Source organism: Suricata suricatta, chromosome 6, assembly GCF_006229205.1.
Source record: "Suricata suricatta isolate VVHF042 chromosome 6, meerkat_22Aug2017_6uvM2_HiC, whole genome shotgun sequence".
Taxonomy (NCBI): Eukaryota; Metazoa; Chordata; class Mammalia; order Carnivora; family Herpestidae; genus Suricata; species Suricata suricatta.
In genome coordinates this window covers 64,318,475-64,342,411 of record NC_043705.1, presented here as the reverse complement: position 1 = coordinate 64,342,411, position 23,937 = coordinate 64,318,475, and the positions used below count along the sequence as shown (strand labels likewise).

The 23,937-nt window shown below is 35.2% G+C and overlaps 1 long non-coding RNA gene across 4 annotated transcripts in view; it reads right to left on the bottom strand.

The window, feature by feature from the left end:
* Positions 1-23,937, bottom strand: part of LOC115294614 — a 273,223-nt gene that overhangs the window by 7,438 nt on the left and 241,848 nt on the right. Inside the window, exon 1 of one of the 4 annotated variants that reach the window (XR_003909995.1) lies at positions 1,974-2,188. The exons of the other annotated variants lie outside the window; for them this stretch is intronic. This is a non-coding gene — a long non-coding RNA (uncharacterized LOC115294614). Of the gene's footprint in view, positions 1-1,973; positions 2,189-23,937 lie in introns of those variants that run through there. 4 annotated transcript variants of the gene reach the window in all.

Here is a 23,937-nt window from a genome sequence, read left to right as displayed (position 1 = left end):
CTTCCCTGTTCTTTGGACTGTTAGATCTCTCTTTCTCTTTCCTCTCCTCTAGTATTCCACTTTTATGTATCTATTGTTTTTGGACAATGTATCTTTTATGATTTTTTTAGTAATTGTTCTAGAGGTTATTATAGTTCACAGACTTAACTTTTAACAGTCTACTTAGAATTAACTTAGAATTCCAAGTAGAATGTAGAAAACAACATTTTAGATGTCCCTTTACCTTTGCTTCTTTATGTTATGCTTGGTTTGTATATCTACATACATTAAAAACAACTTCAGAAAATATTGTAATTATTTCTTTCAATTGTGAAAAATATTTAAAGAACTAAAGACAAGTATATTCTATTATATTTACCCAGATAAGTTTTCTATTTCTTTTCCTTTCTCCTAAATATTTTAAGTCTACTTCTGACAAAAATTCCCCTTCTTTGTGAATAATTTCCTGTCAATTATTTTAGAGCGAGTCTTCAGACAATGAATTCTCCTAGTTTCCTATTCCTTAGAATGAACTTATTTCACATACATTTATTTATTCTTGAAGGGTATTTTCGCTGGATAAGAATGCTAAGTTGATCATTGGTTTTAGTATTTTTAAAATGTTGTTGCATTTTTTCTGGCCACCATTGTTTTAGAGAGATATCCACAATCATTCAAATTATTGTTCTGTTATATATAGCACATCATTTTTCTCCAGCTGATTTCAAGAAATTTTTCTTTAGTATCAGTAGTTTGATTATGATATGCCTGGACCTGAATTTCTCTGTTTATCCTATTGTATTTACTTACTTAGTAAGTAAGTAATTTTATTCATTTACTGAGTTTATTAAAACCATGGATTTATATATTTTTTTACCAAGCTTGAGAAATTTAAGCCATTATTTATTTGAATTTTCTTGCTAGATATTTTTCTTTTCCTGGGACCATAAAGAGGACCATATCACATAAATGTTAAAACTTTGGGTATTGTTCCACAAGTTCCTGGGAATTTATCCATTTATTCTCCAGTATATTTTCTCTTCATATTTGGAATGAATAATTTCTAATCCTCTATCTTCCAGTTTACTGTTTCATTCTTTTGTCATCCTTATTCTGCTCTTGAACCCATCTAATGAGTTTTGTTATTTTTAATATTTTAATTTTAGTTCCAACACTTTTATTTGGTTCTTCTTTTGATTTTCTATTGCTTTTTCTGATAATTTCTACCTTTATATTCATTTCTAGAGTGTTTGCCCTTATTTCTTGCATCATTATGAAATTCATGATAGCTGTTTTAAAGTTCTTCTCAGATAATCTGGCTTCTGTATCATCTGGGCATTGGAGTCTCCTATGATGGTTCTTCCTATGCTGAGAAATTTTGAATTGTATTCTGAAAAGTTAAATATTATGGTATGGTGGTCTGGGTCTTGGTTAAATCCTTAGGAGTATGTTGGTATTTGGTTTAGAAGGCAATCAACTAATTTGGATTCAGGCCACAGTTCTAACTAGCCTTTTGAGGGTTGTGGTTTTAGTGTCAGTTCATTTTCAAAGCCTTTGAAATGCTATTTATATCTGTCCTGTGTTTGCTACACCCAGTTGCCAGTCTAAGACTGGGGGTAGTCTGTTCTTATTTTAGTTCCCAAAGCCTTTAGTATAATGTGTAGGGTCAAGTCCATGTATACAAAGCTCAGGGATAAGCCCAGGAGCGTATAAACAACTTTAATGGTCATCTCTCTAGATCTCTCTCTTTTCATTGATATCCCCAATACTTTATGGCCAGAAAGCTGGAGACTGAGTTGTGCACTTTTCTCTTGTGCACTTTATATTATTACACCTTCATCCAGGGTCAAGAAGCAGGAGACCAGGGAGAGGAAAGGGAAACAGGGGTTTGTCCAACCTGCATAGGACTACAGATCCTGATGGAAAGGTTGTGCTTCTTCGGAGTTGTAGCGTTGTGAGTCCCCTGCTAAGACAGTAATATTAATAGGACACACCTTTTCTACCCCAAAACTAGACAGTTTCTTTTAGTAGTTCCTCTATCCATGCTGATGAGCACCCCCAAATTTCAGGATGAGTTGAGTCTAGGCCTGGAGTTGCTAGAGGAATCACTGCCAGTTTGCTTATAGTTCAAATTCTGATCTTCTCCAATTGCTCTGCTTTTTACTCTTCATAGTTCTCAGATAGTTGCTCAGTGTATTCTCTCCAGGATTTGTAGCTGCATTCAGTGACAAAGAAAGGATAAAGTGTGTTTGCTGCGTCTTATCCAGAATAAAAAAAAACCCATGGTTAATGTATGAACAAACTTTATGACCATGTCATAAATAAGGAAATAATAATACATACAGTAATAAAGTATGCCATACTGTAATTCTACTTAAGCCATAGCATTTAGTTCTTTGTTTTAATATAAGATCCTTAATATAAGATCCTTTAATATAAATATAAGACATTTATAAAAATATAAATTTAACGAGTTCCAACTCATGCATTCAATACAAGAAGTATTTATAGAACCACTACTTCAAGCAGGCAACTTACGAGGCACCACAAGGTATATACTATTTCACATGGTGTCAGAGGCAAACCAGTTATGTGGCAGCATAAAAGCCAAGGTACAATAGATTTCCTATTGTTATTATGACAGTTGCTTTACTTGGAAGATCCAACCATATTGCTCATCTAATTTTAGCCTTGTATTCTTAACTCAGCAGGCAGTCATGTTTATAATATTTAGGAAAAGTTACTATTTTGACAGATTGATAAGCTATTTCTTCAAAACTGAGTAAGGCCTATTTTTTCATCAAATTGTTGAAAAGTATCCATATTTTACCTCTCTGATCTATGACTCTATTTTGGTATCCAGTTATACAATTCATCTGCTTTCTTTAGGAGTGGTAGGTAAGTCACTCTTTTGCTATATCTCTAATGATCATTTTCCTGAACTACCAGGAGTGTTATTAACTTGTTTACTATTTTTGTGTGAAATATTAGCAAATTCAACATGTGAGCAGGCTTTATTAAGCAAGCCTGCAAAAACCAGATTGTAGATAGACAAAAAAAATTAAGAGGACTTCTTATTGGAAGCAACAAAGATTTTATTTCTTATCAGCATAATGATTAGGATTACTTCTTGTTTATTGAATGAAGAGTGTTCATATTATCAGATTATAAATAGAAAGTAACTGATGAATTGGTGACCTATAGTAATATACAATGGCCTGGTGTTATTGCCAAGTTTGGCATCATTAAAAAAAGTTCTGCCTCGAGGAGGTGTAGCAGCGTGTGTAAAAATAAAAGCCTTCACGTGCTTTAGAAATAAAATATATGTGTCAATTAGAGCAGCAAATGTTACTTCCCCCAACTCTCCTCAGGAACAAAGAAAAAGACTCTGGTATAAGATGGATTCAGAATAAAATTATGACTCTAACTCATTCTGGTTTTGAATCCTAAGCAAGTTACTTAGCTTCTCTAAATTTTGGTATATTGATCTATAAAACAGGATCTATAAAACTTCATACAGTTCCTACAAGGACAAAATAATATAAGGGTACTTAACACCTGGCACATAGTACTTGGTAAATGACTACTATTATTATCACTAAAGGAGTTATTCAATAGTGGTCAGTATTTTATCAAAAATTAATTAATTAATTAATTAATTAAGGGTGCCTGGGTGGCTCAGTCAGTTGACGACCAACTTTGGCTCAGATCAGGATCTCACGGTTCATGGGTTCTAGTGTCTCATTGGGCTCTGTGCTGACAGCTCAGAGCCTGGGGCCTGCTTCTAATTCTATGTCTCCCTCTCTCTCTCTGCCCTTCCCCAGCTTATGCTCACATGTGCATGCTTCCTCTCTCTCTCTCTCTCTCTCTCAAAAATAAGATAAACATTAAAAAAAAAGAGAGAGAGAAGTAAATCTTTAACAATATCTCTGGTTATTATATACAAACCTGTTTTTTTTCTCTTATCCTTATGGAATATGTGTGACTCTGCGGCTTCTGTTATTCTCTCAATGAGAAGTAACACCAATCCAGTGAAATTTGCTTCTATCCATTCTACTATTCTCTACAATGCCTGTTAATTCACTTTTTTCCTCACTCATTTATTTAACTGACATTAATTGAGCCTACCAAATGCCAGGCACCATTCTAGACATTGTGAATAAAAAGATAATTAATACTCAGGCCCTGTCTGTGAAGGGCACCCAATCTTTAGCATCAAGATTTCAGTGGTGTATTGGAGTTTTCTTGTATCTCCTCATGAGAACCAACTGCTGTAATTCTAGAATTTTGTGATTTGTTAAAAACACTGTTGTTACTAAAAAAATTAAATTACATAAATGTATTATTACACTATATTATTACATTATGTAAATTAAGCTGTAGGTAATATTAAAAACTACTCACTTTATCATTTTACTACATATTACCATTCTCTGTTCATTTGAGTTTACTTATATCTATTATTTCTATATGCTGAAAATCATACATAATGTGTTACTGTACATCTTTTCCAAATTCTATGCTTTGTGATTACTGTGATAGCCATTTGAAATCTGTCCTGGTATAATATTTACACCATGGGCACTGACAAATGTTACAAATTAAGATTTTTTTCCCTAAAGCTACTTTTATTAAACAGTGCCAGTGCAATAATTCTTCTAATTATAATACACTGTGATATGTATCATCAGAGAGATACATATAAGATGCTATAGGAATACAAATGAATTGATCAATGAACTACTGACTAGAGAAATTAAAGAACATTTTGTGATGAAGGAATATTTGCATTGATTACATTTAGAAGGATTTGGCTTTTTAATAACCCTAAGAACTGGAGAAGGTCTTTTGAAAACTGTGAAAGATTACATTATTTCTCCCAACTGTTCACTCCATCTTTCTGTTGTATATCACTGTCCATTGCTTTTGGACTTGGCCTTGTGAATTGATTTAGTCCGTGGCATATCAATGGACACAAAGTAAGCCACTTTGATCAAAAGCTTTAAGAACCCTTGCTTGTGCTTGCCAACTCTCTTGTTCTTAACCTTTGCCTGGAGATGTAATGATTCAAGTAAGTGCAGTTCCTTCATCCTGGATGGTTGTATGAGAAGACATGTAGAGTAGAGACAGACAACTCTAATTTCAGCTGACTATAAATAGCATCAGTGGGCATGTTAACATGAATAAGAAGTTAATTCATTGTTGTTATAAGTTTCGATATTAGAGAGTCATTTGTTATCACAGCATAATGTATTGAAAGCTGACTGTTACTTATAAGGTGTAATTTAACATTAGCACTTTCATGATTCCTTGTCACTGCCAGGGAATCCGTCTTGTAAGCAGAATGAACCTGTGATATACCCAAAATGCATTCAGAGCATGATTACATACCACTCCCAAAAACCCTCTCCTGCTGGCACAAAGTACCGGGTAGATTTGGTATAGTCACCTTGGAGGGCAGGAAACTACAGAAAATAGATGGCAAGGATTCTAAAATCACACTACATACCAGTTTTTTACTCAAAGCCGACATTACATAAAACTCAAGTGTGCACATGCCAGCAAAGAGTTAAAACAAGAAGGAACCTATGTAATCATATCATGCAGCTCCTTCATTTCACAATCATTGAATCCAAAGCTTAAGGCAGTTGAATGGTTTTTGTAAGAAGTGAACTAAAAAAATGGGATAGAGCTCAGGTTCCCTAATTTCTGTAGTTTCCTGTCTTCTACTTAATAATAGCGATAATAATAACAACTAACACTTATTACATATTTGCTATGAATAACACTGATTTAATTGCTTTATGCATATAAATTCATTTAACCCATTTGTTTAATAGAAACAAAAAACTAAGCAATATTATTAATACTTAATTTTAACTAATAGAAATCTTACCTTAAAATTTTTTTACATCTTTATTTTATTTTGAGAGACAGAGACAGAGGGCAAGTGGGAGAGGCGCATAGAGAGAGGGAGACACAGAATCTGAAGCAGGCTCCAGGCTCTGAGCCGTCAGCACAGAGCCCAATGTGGGGCTTGAACCCATGACTGTGAGATCATGACCTGAGCTGAAGTTGGATGCTTAACTGATTGAGGCACCCAGGTGCCCCTAGAAATCTTACATTAAATAGCGTCCCCATGATCACACAGGTTTAAAGAATCATTAAGATTCATAGCTTCACACTTTGTAACTGGGGCCAATTTACCTCTCATACTACTCCATGAAGTACTAAGACATTTGAACCATAAACAGGGCATTCTTTCTGAGAGCCAGCATGTCATTTTTTCTTACAAAGATTGCAGTGTTGCTTTAATCTGAAAAAGTTGTATTTTACTTTGATAGATGCATCACTTCTCAAATCACTACCTGTTCGAATCAAAACTACCTACTCAAAAAATAGCTTTTTTTTTTTTATAGGGAGGGGTATTTTCTTTGTTTTGTGGCTTTGAGAAAGGAATGACTGTTAACTTGATAAAGGTCCATTATATAATTATATTATGTGTTAGAGAAGGAATGCATTTTTGAAAGAGTTACCACCTTCAATCCCATGTCAGTAAAGAAATGCATAAATGTGCCCAACAGATAAAAATGTTTATCTTCCCATTTTATTTAAGTCAACCAAACTTTCTCTTCTTTATCATTCAGAATTTTTAAAAAGTGTGAGGATCAGTTTACAATAACTTTTGATGTTAACTAGATATGAGCTGAGAATATTTTGACATTGGAGAATATGCATGAAATTAGCCTAGGGCTTATGTTTTTCTTTTGCTTTCAGAAGAAGCTTCCTAAGAGCAGAGAGAAAATTGTCTTCTAATTCTTTTGGTTTCTTGATTGCTTTCTTTTTCCAATTCACTTTGCATTTGAAGACATGGTTTTATAAAAGGATTCCACAGTTTAGAAGCTAATCCTTAAGTTTACTGAATTACCTGATGGAATTATCCTCCATGTTTTCTGTGCTCTCCCAGTCCTTCCCCAAAGCGTCCCCCCTTTGGGACAAAACTGCCAATGATGTGCAGTGGAATTGGGCATACTAAGCAACACTCTAGGAACTTACCCTAAAGGTGTCCTGGCACTATTTCAAAGTGCTCTCAGGTATATCAAACCATATTGTCATTAAAATACACATATTTGGGGGCACCTGGGTGGCTCAGTCGGTTAAAGGTTCGACTTTGGCTCAGGTCATGATCTCATAGTTTGTGGGTTCAAGCCCCGTGTCAGGCTCTGTGCTGACTGCTAGCTCAGAGCCTGGAGCCTGCTTCAGATTCTGTATCTCCCTCTCTCTCCGACCCTCCTCTGCTCACACTGTCTCTCTCTCAAAAATAAATAAAACATTTAAAATAAATAATAAATAAATAAATAAATAAATAAATAAATAACAGATATTTCTATGAGCAAAAATTGAGCCCACTGTTTCTCATCTGTCTTCAGGAACACAGAGAATATGGGAGAGTTGCTCCAAGATATCCAAAAAGTATGACTGATGGGGGTACTAGAACCTAATGTACATTTTTAAACAAGAGAGTAAATCCTCTCCTTAACTAATCTTTTCACTTTGGATTAGCTTTACTCAAAATTTCCTTTGCTCCCTCACCCACCAAACATTCTAATCCCCCATATCACCTACATTTATATAGGGTAAAATCTCCTGATGATTTGGTGTTCCGTGAAATGAAGGAATAAGAAGTTTCAGGGTGCCTGGTGGCTCAGTTGGTTAAGTGACTGACTTTCATGTTTTAGAGATACACTTTTTATTTTTTAAACTTTTTTTAAACTTAAGTTTTAGTTAGTTAACATGCAATGCAATATTGGTTTCAGGAGTAGAATTCAGTGATTCATCACTTACATATAACGCCCAGTGCTCATCCCAGCATCTACCCTTATTACCCATCACCCATCTGGCCCATCTTTCACCCTGCTCCTTTCATCAACCTTCAGTTCTCTATCATTAAGAGTCTCTTAGAGTTTGTTGCCCTCTCTTCTCTTTTTCCCTTCCTTTCCCATATGTTCATCTGTTTTGTTTCCTAAATTCCACATGTAAGTGAAATCATATGACATTTGCCTTTCTCTGATAGACTTATTTCACTTAGCAGAATACATTCTAATTCCATCCAATTATACCAAATGGCAAAATTTCATTCTTTCTGATGGCTAATATTATTTATATATATATGCACACATACAATGTATATACACACACACACATATAATATGTATACACACACACACATATATGTATTATGTATACATACACATACATACCACTTCTTTATCCATTCATCAGTCAATGGATATTTGGGCTCTCTCCATAGATTGACTATTGTTGATAATGCTGCTAAACAATGGGGTGCATGTACCCTTTGGAATCTGTATTTTTGTATCCTGTTGGTAAATACCTAATAGTGCTGGATTGTATGGTAGTTCTATTTTTAGTTTCTTGAGTTGCCTCCATACTATTCTGTAGAGTGGATGTACCAGTTTGCATTCCCACCAACAGAAGGGTTGCCCTTTCTCTGCATCCAACACCTGTGGTTCTTGTGTTAATTTTAGCCATTCTGACATGTATTAAGTAGTATCTCATTGTGGTTTGGATTTTTATTTCCCTGACAATGAGTGGAAAAAATGAGTGGAAAAGATGAGTATCTTTTCTTGTGTCTGTTAGCAATCTGGATGTGTTCTTTGGAAAAATGTCTGTTCATGTCCTCTTAACCCATATCTTAACTGGGTTATTTGCTTTTTGGTGTTGAGTTTGGTACGTTCTTTATAGAACCTTTTATGAAATACATTGTTTGCAGATAACTTCTCCCATTCCAAAGGCTGCCTTTTAGTTTTGTTGACTGTTTCCTTCACTGTGCAGAAGCTTCTTATCTTGATGAAATCCCAGTAGCTCATGTGTGCTTTTGTTTCCCTTGCTTTCAGCGACATGTCTAGTAAGAAGTTGCTTTGGCTGAGATCAAAGAGGTTGCTGCCTATGGGTTTTTGATTTTGATAGGATTTTGATAGTTTCCTATCTCATATTTAGGTATTTCATCCATTTTATATTTATTTTGTATATAGTGTATGAAAATGGTCCAGTTTCATTCTTCTGCATGTCTCCATCCAGTTTTCCCAGCACCAATTGTTGAAGAACCTGTCTTTTTCCATTGAATATTCTTTCCTGCTTTGTCAAAGATTATTGTTGTAGGTCCATATCTGGGTTTTCTATTCTGTTCCATCGATCCGTGTGTCTGCTTTTATGCCAGTACCATACTGTCTTGATGACTACAGCTTTGTAATATAGCTTGAAATCCAGAATCGTGATGCCTCCAGTTTCATTTTTCTTTTTCAGGATTTCTTTGGCTATTCAGGGTCTTTTGTGGTTTCATAAAAATTTTAGGATTGTTTGCTCTAGCTCTATGAAAACTGCTGGTAGGTTTAAAAAATGTTTTTGATGTTTATTTACTTTTGAGAGAGAGAGTGTGTGAGCAGGGGAGGGTCAGAGAGAGAGGGAGACACAGAATCTGAAGCAGGCTCCAGGCTCTGAGCTGTCAGCACAGAGCCCAACGTGGGGCCCAAACTCACAGACTGTGAGATCATGCCCTGAGCTGAAGTTGGATGTCCAACCAACTGAGCCACTCAGGTGTCCCAAATGCTGGTGGCATTTTAATAAGGATTACATTAAATGTGTAGATTGCTTTGGGTAGCATGGACAGTTTAACAATGGTTGTTTTTCCAATTCATGAACATGAAATGCTTTTTGATTTCTTTGTGTCCTCTTCAGTTTGTTTTATATGTGTTCTAGAGTTTTCAGAGAATAGCTCTTTTACCTCTTTAGTTAGGTTTATTCCTAGGTATCTTACTTTTATCAACTCAGGTCATGATCTCATAGTTCGTGAGATTGAGCCCCGTGTTGGGCTCCATTCTGACAGCACAGACCCTGCTTGGGATTCTCTCTCTTCCTGTCTCTCTGCCCCTCACCTGCTCACATTCTCTCTCCCTCAAAATAAATAAAAATAAGCTTAAAAAAAGAATAGAGTTTCACTGAGGCTTCCTGAACTGTTCTTACTTTTCTTTATTCTTTTTTAATGTTTGTTTGTTTATTTTGAGAAGAACAACAGCAGGGGAGGGGCAGAGAGAGAGAGGTTGTGAAAAGAAAGAATTGTGAAAAAGTTGTGAAAAGGTTGCAAAGAGAGAGAATCCCAAGCAGGCTCTGCACTGTTAGCACAGAACTGATGCAGGGCTCGGTCTCATGAAACTTTAAGATCATGCCCTGAGCCCAAATCAAGAGTCAGACGCTTAACTAACTGAGCCAGCCAAGTGCCCCTGACTGCTTTTACTTTGAGATTAAAATTGTTTTAATATAGGAGTTATCTCTATATTTGGATTTGCTACCTGATAATGAATAGAAGTTACTTGAGAGTTTACTTATATTAATACTAGAATTTACTCATTAAGCTTTCTTTAATACAAAAAAAAGCATAGACTTAGGAATTATGCTAAAGAAAGAGGATGTAATAAATGGTGGAGCAACTTGTTTTCATGATTAAATTAAATGTAGGCCTTTGGTTTAGAAAACTGCTTTTAATATCTCTGCTTTAGAAATCGGTCTACTAGAATATGCTAGCTTTTTTTAAATTTATAAGCTTACATCTTTCTCAATCATGTATGTGATATATATATACATATATATATATACACACACACACGCGCACACACACACACTTTATTTTTTATTCAATTGTTACTTTAGCAGTGTCTGCAATTAAGAACCAGCTCACTAAATGAACTGTAATTATTGCAAATTGTGGTAAGCACCAGTAATTAAAATGTTGCAGTAATGCTAGCCAGCTTTCCTAGATGCCCTTTGAGAGTAGCATAAAATGATATTATGTCTTTAACTGGTATTTGTATTACAGATGAGAAAACCTGGAAATTCAGGCCTTCAGAATCCTTTGGCTGTCTTTAGAGCATAATGTAAAGTGGGGATTAGCAGTTATCTAGTGAATTCAAACTGGGAAGATAGTCAATTTGGTTAATTCCACAGTGAAAGTGGCTTTTTCTTTAAAATGTGCAATCTTTAGAGCATAAACATACATGGCTTCCCCATGAGGGGAAAATGAACAATAAACTCTAATCTCTTCTTTGTGTTTGCAAGATGCTAATAGTGAGCCTTCTGGGTACAAAAGCAAGACGGAACTCCTTCAATACCCACCCATCTTTTGAGGATCCTCACCCAGCTGCTACCCCCAGTGAACTCTCCAGCTGTGCAGTCACTTGGCAGAGTGCACTGTTATGCATAACTTAAGCTATGTGTGTGTGACTCCAATACAACTGGCAACTGTAGACTGTCCATAAGGAAACCCCTTAACTTACTGCAAGTATAAAACAATGGATTCGTTGGGTCTGTGGTTATGAAAATGACCCAAGTTTCAGTTTTAGCACTGAGGGACTCCATTCATCAGCATATTTGGTTATTTGCTTCTTTTCCATCTTTGCTCAAAGTGATCCAAAAAATGCCCTCTGATAAACAAAAGATTGCGAATTACTGAAAGACATGTTAATAGAGGTGAAAAGGTAAAGAATTATTTAACTTTGTAAAAACAGTGCTTCATAAGATTTAAGTACAATAAATCTCCATGATGTCCTCAGAGACTATAGAGATGTAGAGTTGGGGATAATGTTGTCATGTTACAAAGCAGAAGACTGACACCTTATGATTCTGAAAATAATTTGGCATACAAAAACATTCCAGTTAAAAAATCCAATGCAAAGGTCTCCTCATCCTGACCGTGATAGGTTATTGGAAATTAGAATAATTCTCCTACCATAAACAATTGTGAATCTAGGGAAAAAGTGGAAATCAGGTATTTCAGAGTTTGTACAATGGAGTATAGTAGGTTTGATCTTTGGGAAAAGGTAAATATACAAGTTAGTTTTACATTCACTGCAGCATGCTACCTGGGGGCATTTCTCAAATTGCAGCATAGGAAACCAGAGTCCAAACAGAGAACACTGGACTCTCCAGGCAGAGGAAAGACAAACTAGATTTATAGGTGCTGAGGTGGCCAGAATTTGGATAAAAAGATATTAGAAGGGAGCAGAATAAAGAAGTCCTAGACATCTGCACTGGGGCACTCTTCCATCTTTGGCCAAATGATAAGCTAGGCATACATAGGGTAACACTCCTTGAGACCTGGAAAACTATAGTTACTGAGGGTCTAGGAAATGAATGGAGGTTGTAGAGTCGACTCAGTGCTGGGAGACTTTGGAATTCCAACAAGCCTAAGTGAAAATATCGCTCTGAAAACCCCATCCATTCAGTTTAAACCGTATAACGGCCATACCTTAAGAGTATAACAAGTCTAGGCCTAAAGAAAGGGCTACTCCAGCATCATTTTAATAAAGCATAACACTAAGCCTCAACAAAATCAAATTGAGCTACTAGAGAATTAAATGCCTGCTAGAACAAATATCAGCATTTTTTTAAAGGCAGCATAATTTAGACTAAGTAATATATCACTCATAATGCCTAAAACAAAATAATAAGTTACTGGATATACAAAGAAGACTTTCAAAATATGAGATAGAGCCAGGAGAATTACAGTGGACAGAAACAATTCCAGATAGGAAACAGATGTTGGAATTAGCATGCAATGACTTTAAAATAGTTATTATAAATATACTGATGGGTTTAAATAAAAAAGTAATGTGTGGAAAGACAAATATATTTTTCAACAAATAAATATGAACAAAAAGAAAAAATGAAAAATTTAAATCTGAAAATAACAACTGAAATGAACATCCTAAATGCATAAGTTTCACAGATTGGACACTTAAGAATAGTTAATAAAAACTATCCAAATTCAAGCACAGAGAGAAAAATCATTGATTTCTGGCACAGAATCAGATGGCCTTATATCCATGTGATAATAGAAGAGAAGAAATGGCAAAAGAAATCTATGGTGAAAAAAATCTCAGCAGTGGTCTCTTCTTTGTGGGAGGAATTGACTGGGAAATGACGTAAGGAAAATTCTGGGGAAGGTGGAAATGTCTCATATTTTAATAAGGGTGTGAATCACATAGTTGTATTTTTCAAATTTTATTTAGCTATATTCTTATGGTGAGTTCACAGTTCATAAATTGTACTTCAGTAAAATGTGGGAAAGTCCACTGGACAATGACCAGTTAATGTCAACCATATCCAAGCATCAAAATACTGGCAATCATCTTATCATCACTGAAATCTTATTTACCTTTAACTCTCAGTGTGACAAACTGCAGTGTCATCTCCTCTCTACTTTTTTCATAGACTTCTTCAATGTTTCTTTTCTTAACCCCACTGGTAAATAATCATGTTTATAAATATCTGTCCTCAGCCTTCTCTTATTCCCACTTTATACATTCTTTTGTGACCTAAGATAAGATTTAGTAGAGTGCAGGTATTCAGTGCTTGATAGATAGATAGATAGATAGATAGATAGATAGATAGATAGATAGATAGATAGACAGACGGATGGATAACTAAATAATGAGTCCTCTCCTGTTTATTTTCATTCAATTTATGTGTCAGGCACTTTTCCAGGTGCTGAAGGTATAGCTGTGAACAAAGCAGAAAAAAAATTCTACTTTCTAGGATTCACATTTTATATATAGCAAAGTCTTAGTTCAAGTTCCAAGTTCAGACTCACATTTCCCAAACAGGAGTACACCTACCCCCAATTTGTACCTTGTAAGTCACTGCCAGAGTAAAATTATTAAAATCTGTATCTGACTTTTACTCCAATATATTTTAATATTTGATGTCCATAGATTTGTATGTACTTTTTGTCATGTTCAACCACATCTCTATCAACCATACCTCTACCTTAATACCCTATAATCTAGTCATATAAAATTATTTTCTGTTCATCTCCTTCACTGTATGACTGTACATAAGGGATTCCTTCAGTCTAGAATATCCTTCCTCTTCTCAATCTTCACCCTCAGTGTTTCCTTTCAGAATTCTCCTTATCCATTCTTCAGAGATGCTTAAGAGACATTATTTTGCCTTCCTAGACAGAGGTGAAGTTTTTTTTTTTAATGTTCTCCTTCGTGGTCCAAAAGATTCTATTCAGGAGGGAGCAGAAAGAAAATTAGAACATTGATAAATAGAAGTAGAACCTAGGGTTCAGAACCGAGGGTTTGCCAGAGACGTTAGCCAACTACCAAGTACAACAGACTGGACTTCATCTATACACAAATCCCAGAGGCACATGTTTCTTTTAGGGATGAGGTATGAAAAGGGCTATAAACCAACAGCTGGCTCAGTCAAATTTATACAAGGATAGTTAATGGCCAAGACCACTAGATGCAAGAACTTTTCTCAAACATAAAAGAAACTTATGACAAATTTTGAGTTCTATTTAATCCATGGTAGACTAGAGTAATACTATTGCCATTTAATTGGCTACTTGATACAGGCGACTGATAGGGGCTAGTCTGGGAGCACTGTCTGATACCTTGGAGTTTGTTATACTTGTTGTTAGACTGATACCCTTTTGAGACAATAAAGCCCCTGAAGGTCATACTAAGTTCCTCTCTATATCTACTATTACGTGTGGTGCATTTTAGGCACTGAAAATTCTCTTTTAATAAGAAATTAACAGTTTTCATTGAATAGAGGAATATTCACATAAAGCCTTCCATAGTCCTTAGACATGCATTCTTTGTTAGGGATTGTGATGAGTTTTGTTGCCATGAGAACGTTTTGCCATGAGAACATTGTGAAGAAAGTGATCTAAAGATGTGACATCCAAATAGCAAAAAACTCAGTTCAGAATCAGTTAATATGCTTTATATTATACAGATAAAGGATACTTTATTCTATTTTTGTTTCATAACTGATCATTTTAATAACATTTATAATTATCCAATATATGAAGCTATTCTCTTCCTTTGAGAAGAATGGACTTCCTACATATTTCCAAGCATTTTGCCCATGTTCTGTGGAACACCGATTCAAGAGATGTTAACAGATTCACTGTGTGAAATATAGATTTTCGAAGTGCAGTTATCCTGATCTCTGTCTAGAAGACTCACAATGTGCATTAATATACTAAAGGCTCCAAGAAGCCCTGGGAGGGGGAAGATGATTTTTAACACACAGATACCCAGAGAGTTTATCACAAAACACTTTCTTTTTGACAAATTAATAGCATCTGGAGCAGTGCTTCCTGAGAGTAACAGTTTTAGAGATTTCTTCTAAAGAATAATAATTATCTTCTTTTGAAAGACACAGAATCAAATAGAATGAAATTATGACAAGATTTGGAGTTAGAAGTCATGGGTTTCAATCACCTAAACCAGTTATGACTCTGTCATCTGGGAAAGTTCTTTCACTTTTTTAAAGATTATGAAGATGATCCTGCAGGTGTAAGATGCTAAACAAATACTGGTCTTACTTTTCTTACTTTATCATCCCTTCCCACATTCTGACAATGGACCAAGTACTAAACTGTGTGTCCAGCTGAAGTTGACTATCCTTTAAATAAGGGAGGGGCCTCGATGGTAGCACCTGCGCTTCTGAGGGCCAGGTGGGGTACAGTGATATTGAGACTAAGCAGGAGATAAGTGGGGAAGTGGTTAGTACACCCACACATTCTCACATGTTACAAAACGCAGCTGGTGATTATTGTCTCAAGAGAAGGCTACTAGCATGCATACCAATGAAAAGAAGTCCTCAGGTCCTGTTTGGCATGTGCACCTTAATTACTAACCCCTACTTAAGGGAGGTCAAGAAGGAACTTCTCTCCTTTTCTGTGAAATAATCAAAATCAGCCAGAAGACCAAGGTCAATACTTTTCAAATGTAATACCTGGAAATTTCTTTAGGCTATAAGTACATCATCATCTGTATGCCTTTTCTGTGTTAAATTATCCAATGCTAGTTATAAATCAAAATGTTGAGTACTAAAACTTTAAATATGGTTTTCCACAAATTTTAAACAGATGCAGCTTTAACTAAAGAGTCTTTTGTATTGGGGCACCTGGGTGACTCAGTTCAACTTTGGGTCAGGTCATAATCACAGTGTTCAAGAGTTCAAGCCCCATGTTGAGCTCTGTGCTGACAGCTCAGAGCCTGGAGCCTGCTTCAGATTGTCTCCCTCTCTCTCTGCCCCGCCCCTCTTACGCTTTGTGTCTCTGTCTCGGTCTCTGTCTCTCTTTCTAAAAAAAATTAACGTTAATTTTTTAAAAAATATGTTGTATCAGTTCCCTCATTCTCTGTGTCGTAAGAAATGGCTCTCATGGACAAACATTTTGGTCAAAGGCATGTTGTAACTAAATGGAGTTTAGTCTCTCTGAGACTACCAGCTGGCTGTACCCTCTCACCCCATCCCACCTCCCATGCCCTACCCCCAGTACATGGCAAAATGTGAGCCAAAGTGCATGCCATGTAGGCTATGTCTTCTTTAGAAAAAGTCCCCTTTGTCAATTTTCCTCACATAACCTACATACCTTCATAAGTATCACAGCAAATTGAGGAATAGAGGCTAAAAGCTGCAAAAGACTGAGAATTAAATGTTAAAATAGTAAAACTGTGTTTTTCTCTTGGAAATCTGGAGTAATGACCTGGGATCCAGAACTTACATATTTCTAGGGAATAATACTGTAGTTGAACCTAATGTCAGATAAATCATGATTCCAGGTGGAATGCCTGGGTAGGCACACAGCAAGTTCTGCAAAAGAAAGACAACCCAGAACAAATAATATTGTTACTCATCCTTTTTCTCTCCTTTTTCATTCCTCTCTCTCTCTTTCTCTCTGTAATGAGCATATGAAGTAGTTCCAGATGGTGAGCAAGTGGCCAGACTCAAACAAGTTGCTAAGCTTGCTGGCATAAGAGAACCTGCTTAGTGGTGACATACAAGTACAGAATCCCCACAGCCCTGCTTCCTGGTGAAAACTGGAGAGAACAAACCAACAATAGAGAAATGAGTACTGTAATTTATCTTGGAGGCCATTTAGGTTGTTTATCCCAAACTACATTTTGATTCCAGTTACAGTTTAATTATGAGTATTTGTTCTCTAACAGAGACTAAACAAAGGGTAACTATTTTCTTTTATCTTTTTCTTTGTTATGAAAATTTCAGTTTCATGTTTGCCTCTCCTCTCTCCTTAAATAATGTCTCATGCTAAGTAAATGCATTCAACTCAACCTCTTCCCATTCAGATGAAGTCTCTAAAACTAACAAAAAGAGCAGAAGTTTTTACATATAAGAAATGTGTGATTTAATAATACCTTATGTAGTTCTTAAAGCTTTTATTGCATGTATTTGACAAGTCCCTTCAGTTGTAAATGAGACACCATCAAGACTCTGGGCATCAAACTCTTGACATAGATTTCTACAGTAGAAGAAACCCAGTGAGCTTAAATACCCCTCTCCTGTTGTAACTGGCAAGATGTTTTTGTTTCTGATCATGGGAAATGGGAAGTTATATAAAGATACAGAAGGAATGTGGATGATGCACATTCTCTTTTGTGTGCCACCCACAGCTTCTGTCCTAGGCCGGCAGTGGTAGACCTGTTTTGTTTCAGGAACCATAGTCTACTTGCAAAACATGTTCTGAATCTGGCTTTGCAGCTGTTCAAAGGTTAGTTTCAGCACATAATTTTTATCAAATATACTGCTGAGGAGCTTTGTCTTCTATCTAAAACAACTTGCTTATTTTTTGCTATTTTCTGTGATGAGAATCACATTTTCTCCTCTTTATGCTATAGATGGGCTCCCTGACACTAGCTCAGACATCTCTGAGTTCCACCTCAATTGTAGTGATGAAGAATATTTGATAACCAATCCTTCTTTGGTAGAAAAAGACACTACCAGTTTGAGTTGAAACTGAAATAAAATTCTAAATTGTTTGAAAAATAATACCTAAAATTTTAAAAATACATAAACTATTGTGTAAAAGAATTTCTTTACTATAGAGATCCCAAAATTTTTAGTATTTAACTAATTCACTCTTATTACCACAAGAGTAATATATTTTGATTGTTTTCATCTATCGCTTGCATTATTGATCAGTTTTTTTTCTTTTTCTTTAAATAAGCCTACCTTTATCTATTTTTGGGTTAATTCTTTTTTTTTTTAACCATTCTCTTAAAAACCTTATGTCCACTGCCCTCTGTGATTTTCATGGTCTTGCCTTTTGTCTTGAAAGGTTTTCATATTTCAGTTCAGATCAGCTAGGATTATCACATGGTTTCAACAAACTATCAAGCACCATTGATACAAATTTACTGAACAAAAAAGAAATGGAATGGACACAGTTTTAGCTTATCAACAATAAGCTATATTTACAACAACATTCTATATTTAATAGTAAAGGTATATACATTGTATTAAGTTGGTTTTATTTTCAACAATTGATCTTTAGTCTTTGAGCAATGAAAGGAAAAGTATTTTGAATACATGCTTAATTCTTAAACTCAAACACCTCTGTCCATAGCCCACATACTCAATATGACCCCACAGTTATCTGGTAGGTGATTGAGGCCATTCACTTTGGATTTGCAAACTGCAGTTTATTCATGTACTTACTCCCTATCATATGTTGAAGTCACTTAAATTTCTGAGTTTTACTTTTCCAACCCTAAAATAGACATAATTTCTACCTCATAGGTTTGTCATGAGGATTATAAAGTATAAATGTATAAACATATGTAACTAATAAATTAAATATACTCAGGAAATGTTAGGTATAATAACTGCGATTATTAATACTGTTCTCTCCATGCAGTAATTTGACACAGAAATGGAAACAAAATATTCAATTAATTTGAATATTTGAAACAGCATTTCTACTGAAATGGGCTTGTAATTTATCAAAAGGTGTTATTCTACCAAGAAAGTGAACATCTTACGTAAGCACTGACTTCTGGAAAACTATATTTAAAGGAAGGGTTTTTGTTCCATTGTGACAGCTATAAAATTTTAATGTAATCATTAAAGGAAGAGCTTTCTTAGGATTTTTCAAATTGAAAACCTTAAAGCACCATACGACATAACCTTGAAAGGGAGTAACTAATAGATATATGAGGGCTCTTGCATCCACATTTAGACTTCATAGATTTTGATCACATGAAAACAAGTTGATTCCTTCTGTAAAGTAACTAATTTTAATTTGAAATGTAACTATTTTTTCTCAAGAAATTTAGGACAAAAAAAAGATTAGGAATGAACTTAGACATTATAAGAACAGTACACAATAGATATTGAATAACTTTCTGAAAGTTTATTTTTTTAATAAGTTACTCTGTATTTACTTGGTGTAGGTCCATGCCACCCACACAGTCATGAGTTCATATACTACATTCAGAACTCTGCCATTGACTGGCAGTGAGGAACTCAAAGGGGCATCCTCACTGATGCACCAGCAAGGTCCCCACTCCTGCTGTAAGATAATACAGATGATTAAAATGTAGACATAGCATTGGAGAGACAATCTTAAAATATGGTTATAATACAGCTTACTTAAATAGACTATGTAGTTATTTGCTGGAACTATATGGTTCAAAAGTGGGCATTAGATGACTCTAATTGCAACATACATTTATCAAGTGCCAACCAAGAATTGGGAAAGGCACAGGGAAGCAACACTGAGAAGAATACAGATTCCTTTCCTTAAGGAGGTAGATGCATAGCAAATATTTGGAACATGTGTACGATCCATGGAGACAGTGAAGAGGGCATCTCAGACTCTCCTATACCAGTCTATGGGAGGCAATATAGTCAGATGGATGGTGAAGGGACATGAGCACAGCTTGATAACTGAAGGATCAATATCATGCTTCAGTCATGAGCTTCTCTTCAGTTTACATGAGAAACAGGGAACAATATCCAAGCAATATTGGCTTGAACACGGTAGATTATCAACAGAGTCTATTTGGGCTTGAATAAAATGGAAAGGAAAATCTCAAGTGGAAGCTACCTAAGGACCTTTTGTTTTCCAGATAGTGCTTTTGCTGCTGCCCTACCACTGGTTTGAAACCTATTTTTATTTTATTTTATTTTTAATGTTTACTTATCTTTGAGAGACAGAGAGACAGAGCGTGAGCAGGGAAAGGGCAGAGAGAGAAGGAGACACAGACTCTGAAGCAGGTTTCAGTCTTTAAGCTGTCAGCACAGAGCCCGATGCAAGATCATGACGTGAGTCAAAGTGGGCCACCTAAATGCCTGAGACACCCAGGCACCCCTGAAACCTATCTTTAAAGCATTGTCTGAATATATATAAACACACTCTTCTTTCTTTTTAAAATGTAATGAATGAAATATATTTCTCATTTATAAATGAAACTATTCCTGACAGGCTTTAAGTATTTTAAAAATCTATATTAATGGGGAGGCATCTAGAAATACATTCTTACCCTCCCAAGGAACTATAATGGTACGAATTTGGCTACATGCAGATTTCATTTTATATTGCTAAGCGCTTGCAACCTCCTCAAATAGTCAACAGGAAGTGGGAGTTCCTTGACCACAAAACCTTTGGAATTGTTAGTATTTTGAGAATACAATGAATGGGATTCCCTAATGTCTCTTTCTCAGATTTTGGCAACTGGGGTGGTGACCAAAGAATTCTTGATGCTGAGCCCTCGGGACTGGATCATGTTTCCCGTTCATTATACTATGGTCGATGTTTGTAGTTTTTAATCTCCGATATAAGAAACATCTGTTTAAGACATTTTTTAGAACTGATAGGAATTTCTCATTGACTATTGGCTTTATTGGTAAGATAACATTAATTTCTGTCATTCTTTAGGTCATATTAATTTCTTATTTGCTTAAGGTATTCTGACTTGTTTTTGAGTGAAAAATAATAAATGCAGTGTATTACATAGGTGTATTGCAATGTATTACATCCACCTCAATAAATAGACCACTGTAATTATAAACAACTAAGTAGGGACATAAAAACTATATCAGTCTGTGTCCCCTAGAACCAGATATGAAGACAGAATAGAACTGCAAGTGATTTATTGGGAGGAATGCTTGCAAAACATAAAGGGGAGAGTGAGCAGGAATGCAGGGAAGGCTCTCAGATTGTGACACAGACCTGCTACCTGTGAAAGAAGAGGGAAAGAAATACAAGGTAGATTAAAAAGAGCCTCCTCAGACTATTACATAGTTCTTATTTTTTTTTAATGTTTTATTTATTTTTGAGACAGAGAGAGACAGAACATGAGCAGAGAGGAGAAGAGAGAAAGGGAGACAGAATTGGAAGCAGGTTCCAGGCCTTGAGCTGTTAGCACAGAGCCTGATGCGGGGCTCAAACCCATGTATGTGAGATCATGACCTGAGCCGAAGTCAGAGGCTTAACTGACTGAGCCACCCAGGCGCCCCTATTATATAGTTCTTAGAAAGCCTTAGCCAGGCCAATGTGTAACCCCAGGGCACAAACTGACCATTAGTATAGGGCTGCATCAGGTAAGCAAGGCTGGAGTCTAGTTTCTCTACAGTGTGCTGTCAGAGACTGAAAGAAGCTCAGCCGGAACACGACCTCAGCATGAATGCGGAAATGGACCCTAAATATGTGTTCTCTTTTAAGGCGGATCCTGAGCAGGGCACATCCTTGACTGCCACACTGGCATTTCTCAGGATTTTGCTTCCTGTCATGGAAAGCAAAGAGGAAGCTTTTCTCACCAGAGGAAAAAAAAAGTACAAAGGAAGGATTTCAAAAACCATTACAGTATAATTAATTATAGCAGTATTTTTAGTTATTTTGACAAAATACTTAGTTTATTGAAAAAAGAATGAACTTTAAAGCCCTACTTAAAATCCTGCTATAAGAGTTAATTATTTAAAATTAGAATTTTTGACCTTAAAAAGTCTTAGAGCCATTTAATTTTTTCAACACTGATAGAAGTTTGTAAAGATAATTAAAGACATATTTTGTTTGGACAAACTTTAGGATTTTATTTCATCACTGTAGTAGAAAGGAGAGTAATTTTGCCATGTGAGACAACATAGATGGACATTGAAGGCATTATGTTAACTGAAATAGAGAAAGATGAATAGTGTCATCTCACATATATATGGAATCTAAAACACAACAAATAAATTCATAGATACAGAGAACAAATAGGTAGTTGTTAGACATGGGAGGTACTGGATAGGTGAAAAGAAAGAAGGTGATTAAGAGGTATAAACTTCTTGTAATAAAATAAGTCATGAGGATGTAATTTAATTTACAGCATGATGACTACAGTTATAATACAGCATTGTATATTTAAAAGTTGCTAAGAGAGCAAATCTTAGAAGTTCTATTATAAGAATAAAAATTGTAACTGAGGGGTTGCCTGGGTGGTTCTGTTGGTTAAGCATCTGACTCTTGATTTTGGCTCAGGTCATGATCTCAAAGTAGTGAGCTTAGGCTACGCCATCCACGATGGGTGTGGAGTCTGCTTAAGATTTCTTTCTCCCTCTTCCTCTGATCCTCCCCTGTGCTCACTTCCTCTCTCTAAGAAACCAAAAATTGTGACTGTGTGGTAATGGATGTTAACTAGACTTATTGTAGTGATTATTTCAAAATATATACAAGTACTGAATCATGTTGTATACTGAAACTATTATATTTATATGATATATATATATCATATACATACATTGTATATATATGTATGTATGTACATGTATATGTACTAAGAGCTATACCTACAACATATATACATACATATATGTATATCTCAAAATTATTGAGATAGCTGTCTCAATAAAAACGAATAAGAGTATCATAATTATGAAAACATGTTTAAATAATATTGAATACTTCATGTTAGGTAGTATAGGAATTATATAAAGGGAAACTAAATATGGAGTTCTGTAAAACGTATCCTTCTTGGAGTGCTCAGCTGTACCTAGTGGTACTAGAACATCCTGATACAGTGGAAAAAAGAAAAACCTAAGACTCATCATATGCATTATATAAAGTATACAATAAAACATGCATTGGAGAAACATTTAATAACAGGAGAAAATAGTCAAGACTATTATTAACTGGAATAAAATAGTGAAGACCAGTTTGAAAAGGCCCTCCTTTTGCCACATTTATACAACAGCATTTTAACAATGTTTATTCCAAGGCATTAGGATTATATTCCTATGTTTTATATTTATAAATGTTCTAAAATAAAAAATTTATTTTTGTACTATTCTTGTAATTCTGAAAAACAAAATCTATCAATTTTTAGAGTTACGAGTAATTACTAACTGGCAAGTTCACACACACACAAATACACACACAATCACTAACACTGCAACATAGTATCAGCAAGAAGTCAATAGAAGGAAGATAATTGACCTGTTTTTTATTGAAGTGTACTTAGCACACAGTGTTACATTAGTTTCAGATGTACAATGATTCAACAATTCTATATATTGCTCAGTGCTCATCAAGATAAATGTACTCTTAATATCCTTTATTTATTTCATCCTCCTCACTACCCACCTCCTTTCTGGCAACAACCATTGTTCTCTGTCTTCAAGAGTCTGGGATTTTTTTTTGTCTGTCTCTTATTTTCTTTGTTCATTTTTCCCCTTAAATTCCAATCATACAGTATTTGTCTGCCTGATTTATTTCACTTAGTATCATACCTCCAGGTCTATCCGCATTATTGCAAATGTCAAGATCTCATTCTTTTATAAAGCTGAGTTGTATTCTATTGTATATACATATGTACACACTTTATATACATACACACACTATATATGTGTGTGTGTGTGTGCATATACATAGAAAAGATATAGATACAGATATATTCTTTTTTATTCATTTATTTATGGATGTATACTTGGGTTGCTTCCATATCCTGGCTATTGTAAATAATGCAGCAATAAACATGGGGATGCATAAATCTTTTCAAATTAGGATTTTCATTTCATTTTGGTATTCAGTAGTGGAATTAATGGATCATAGGATAATCCTATCTTTAGTTTTATTGAGGA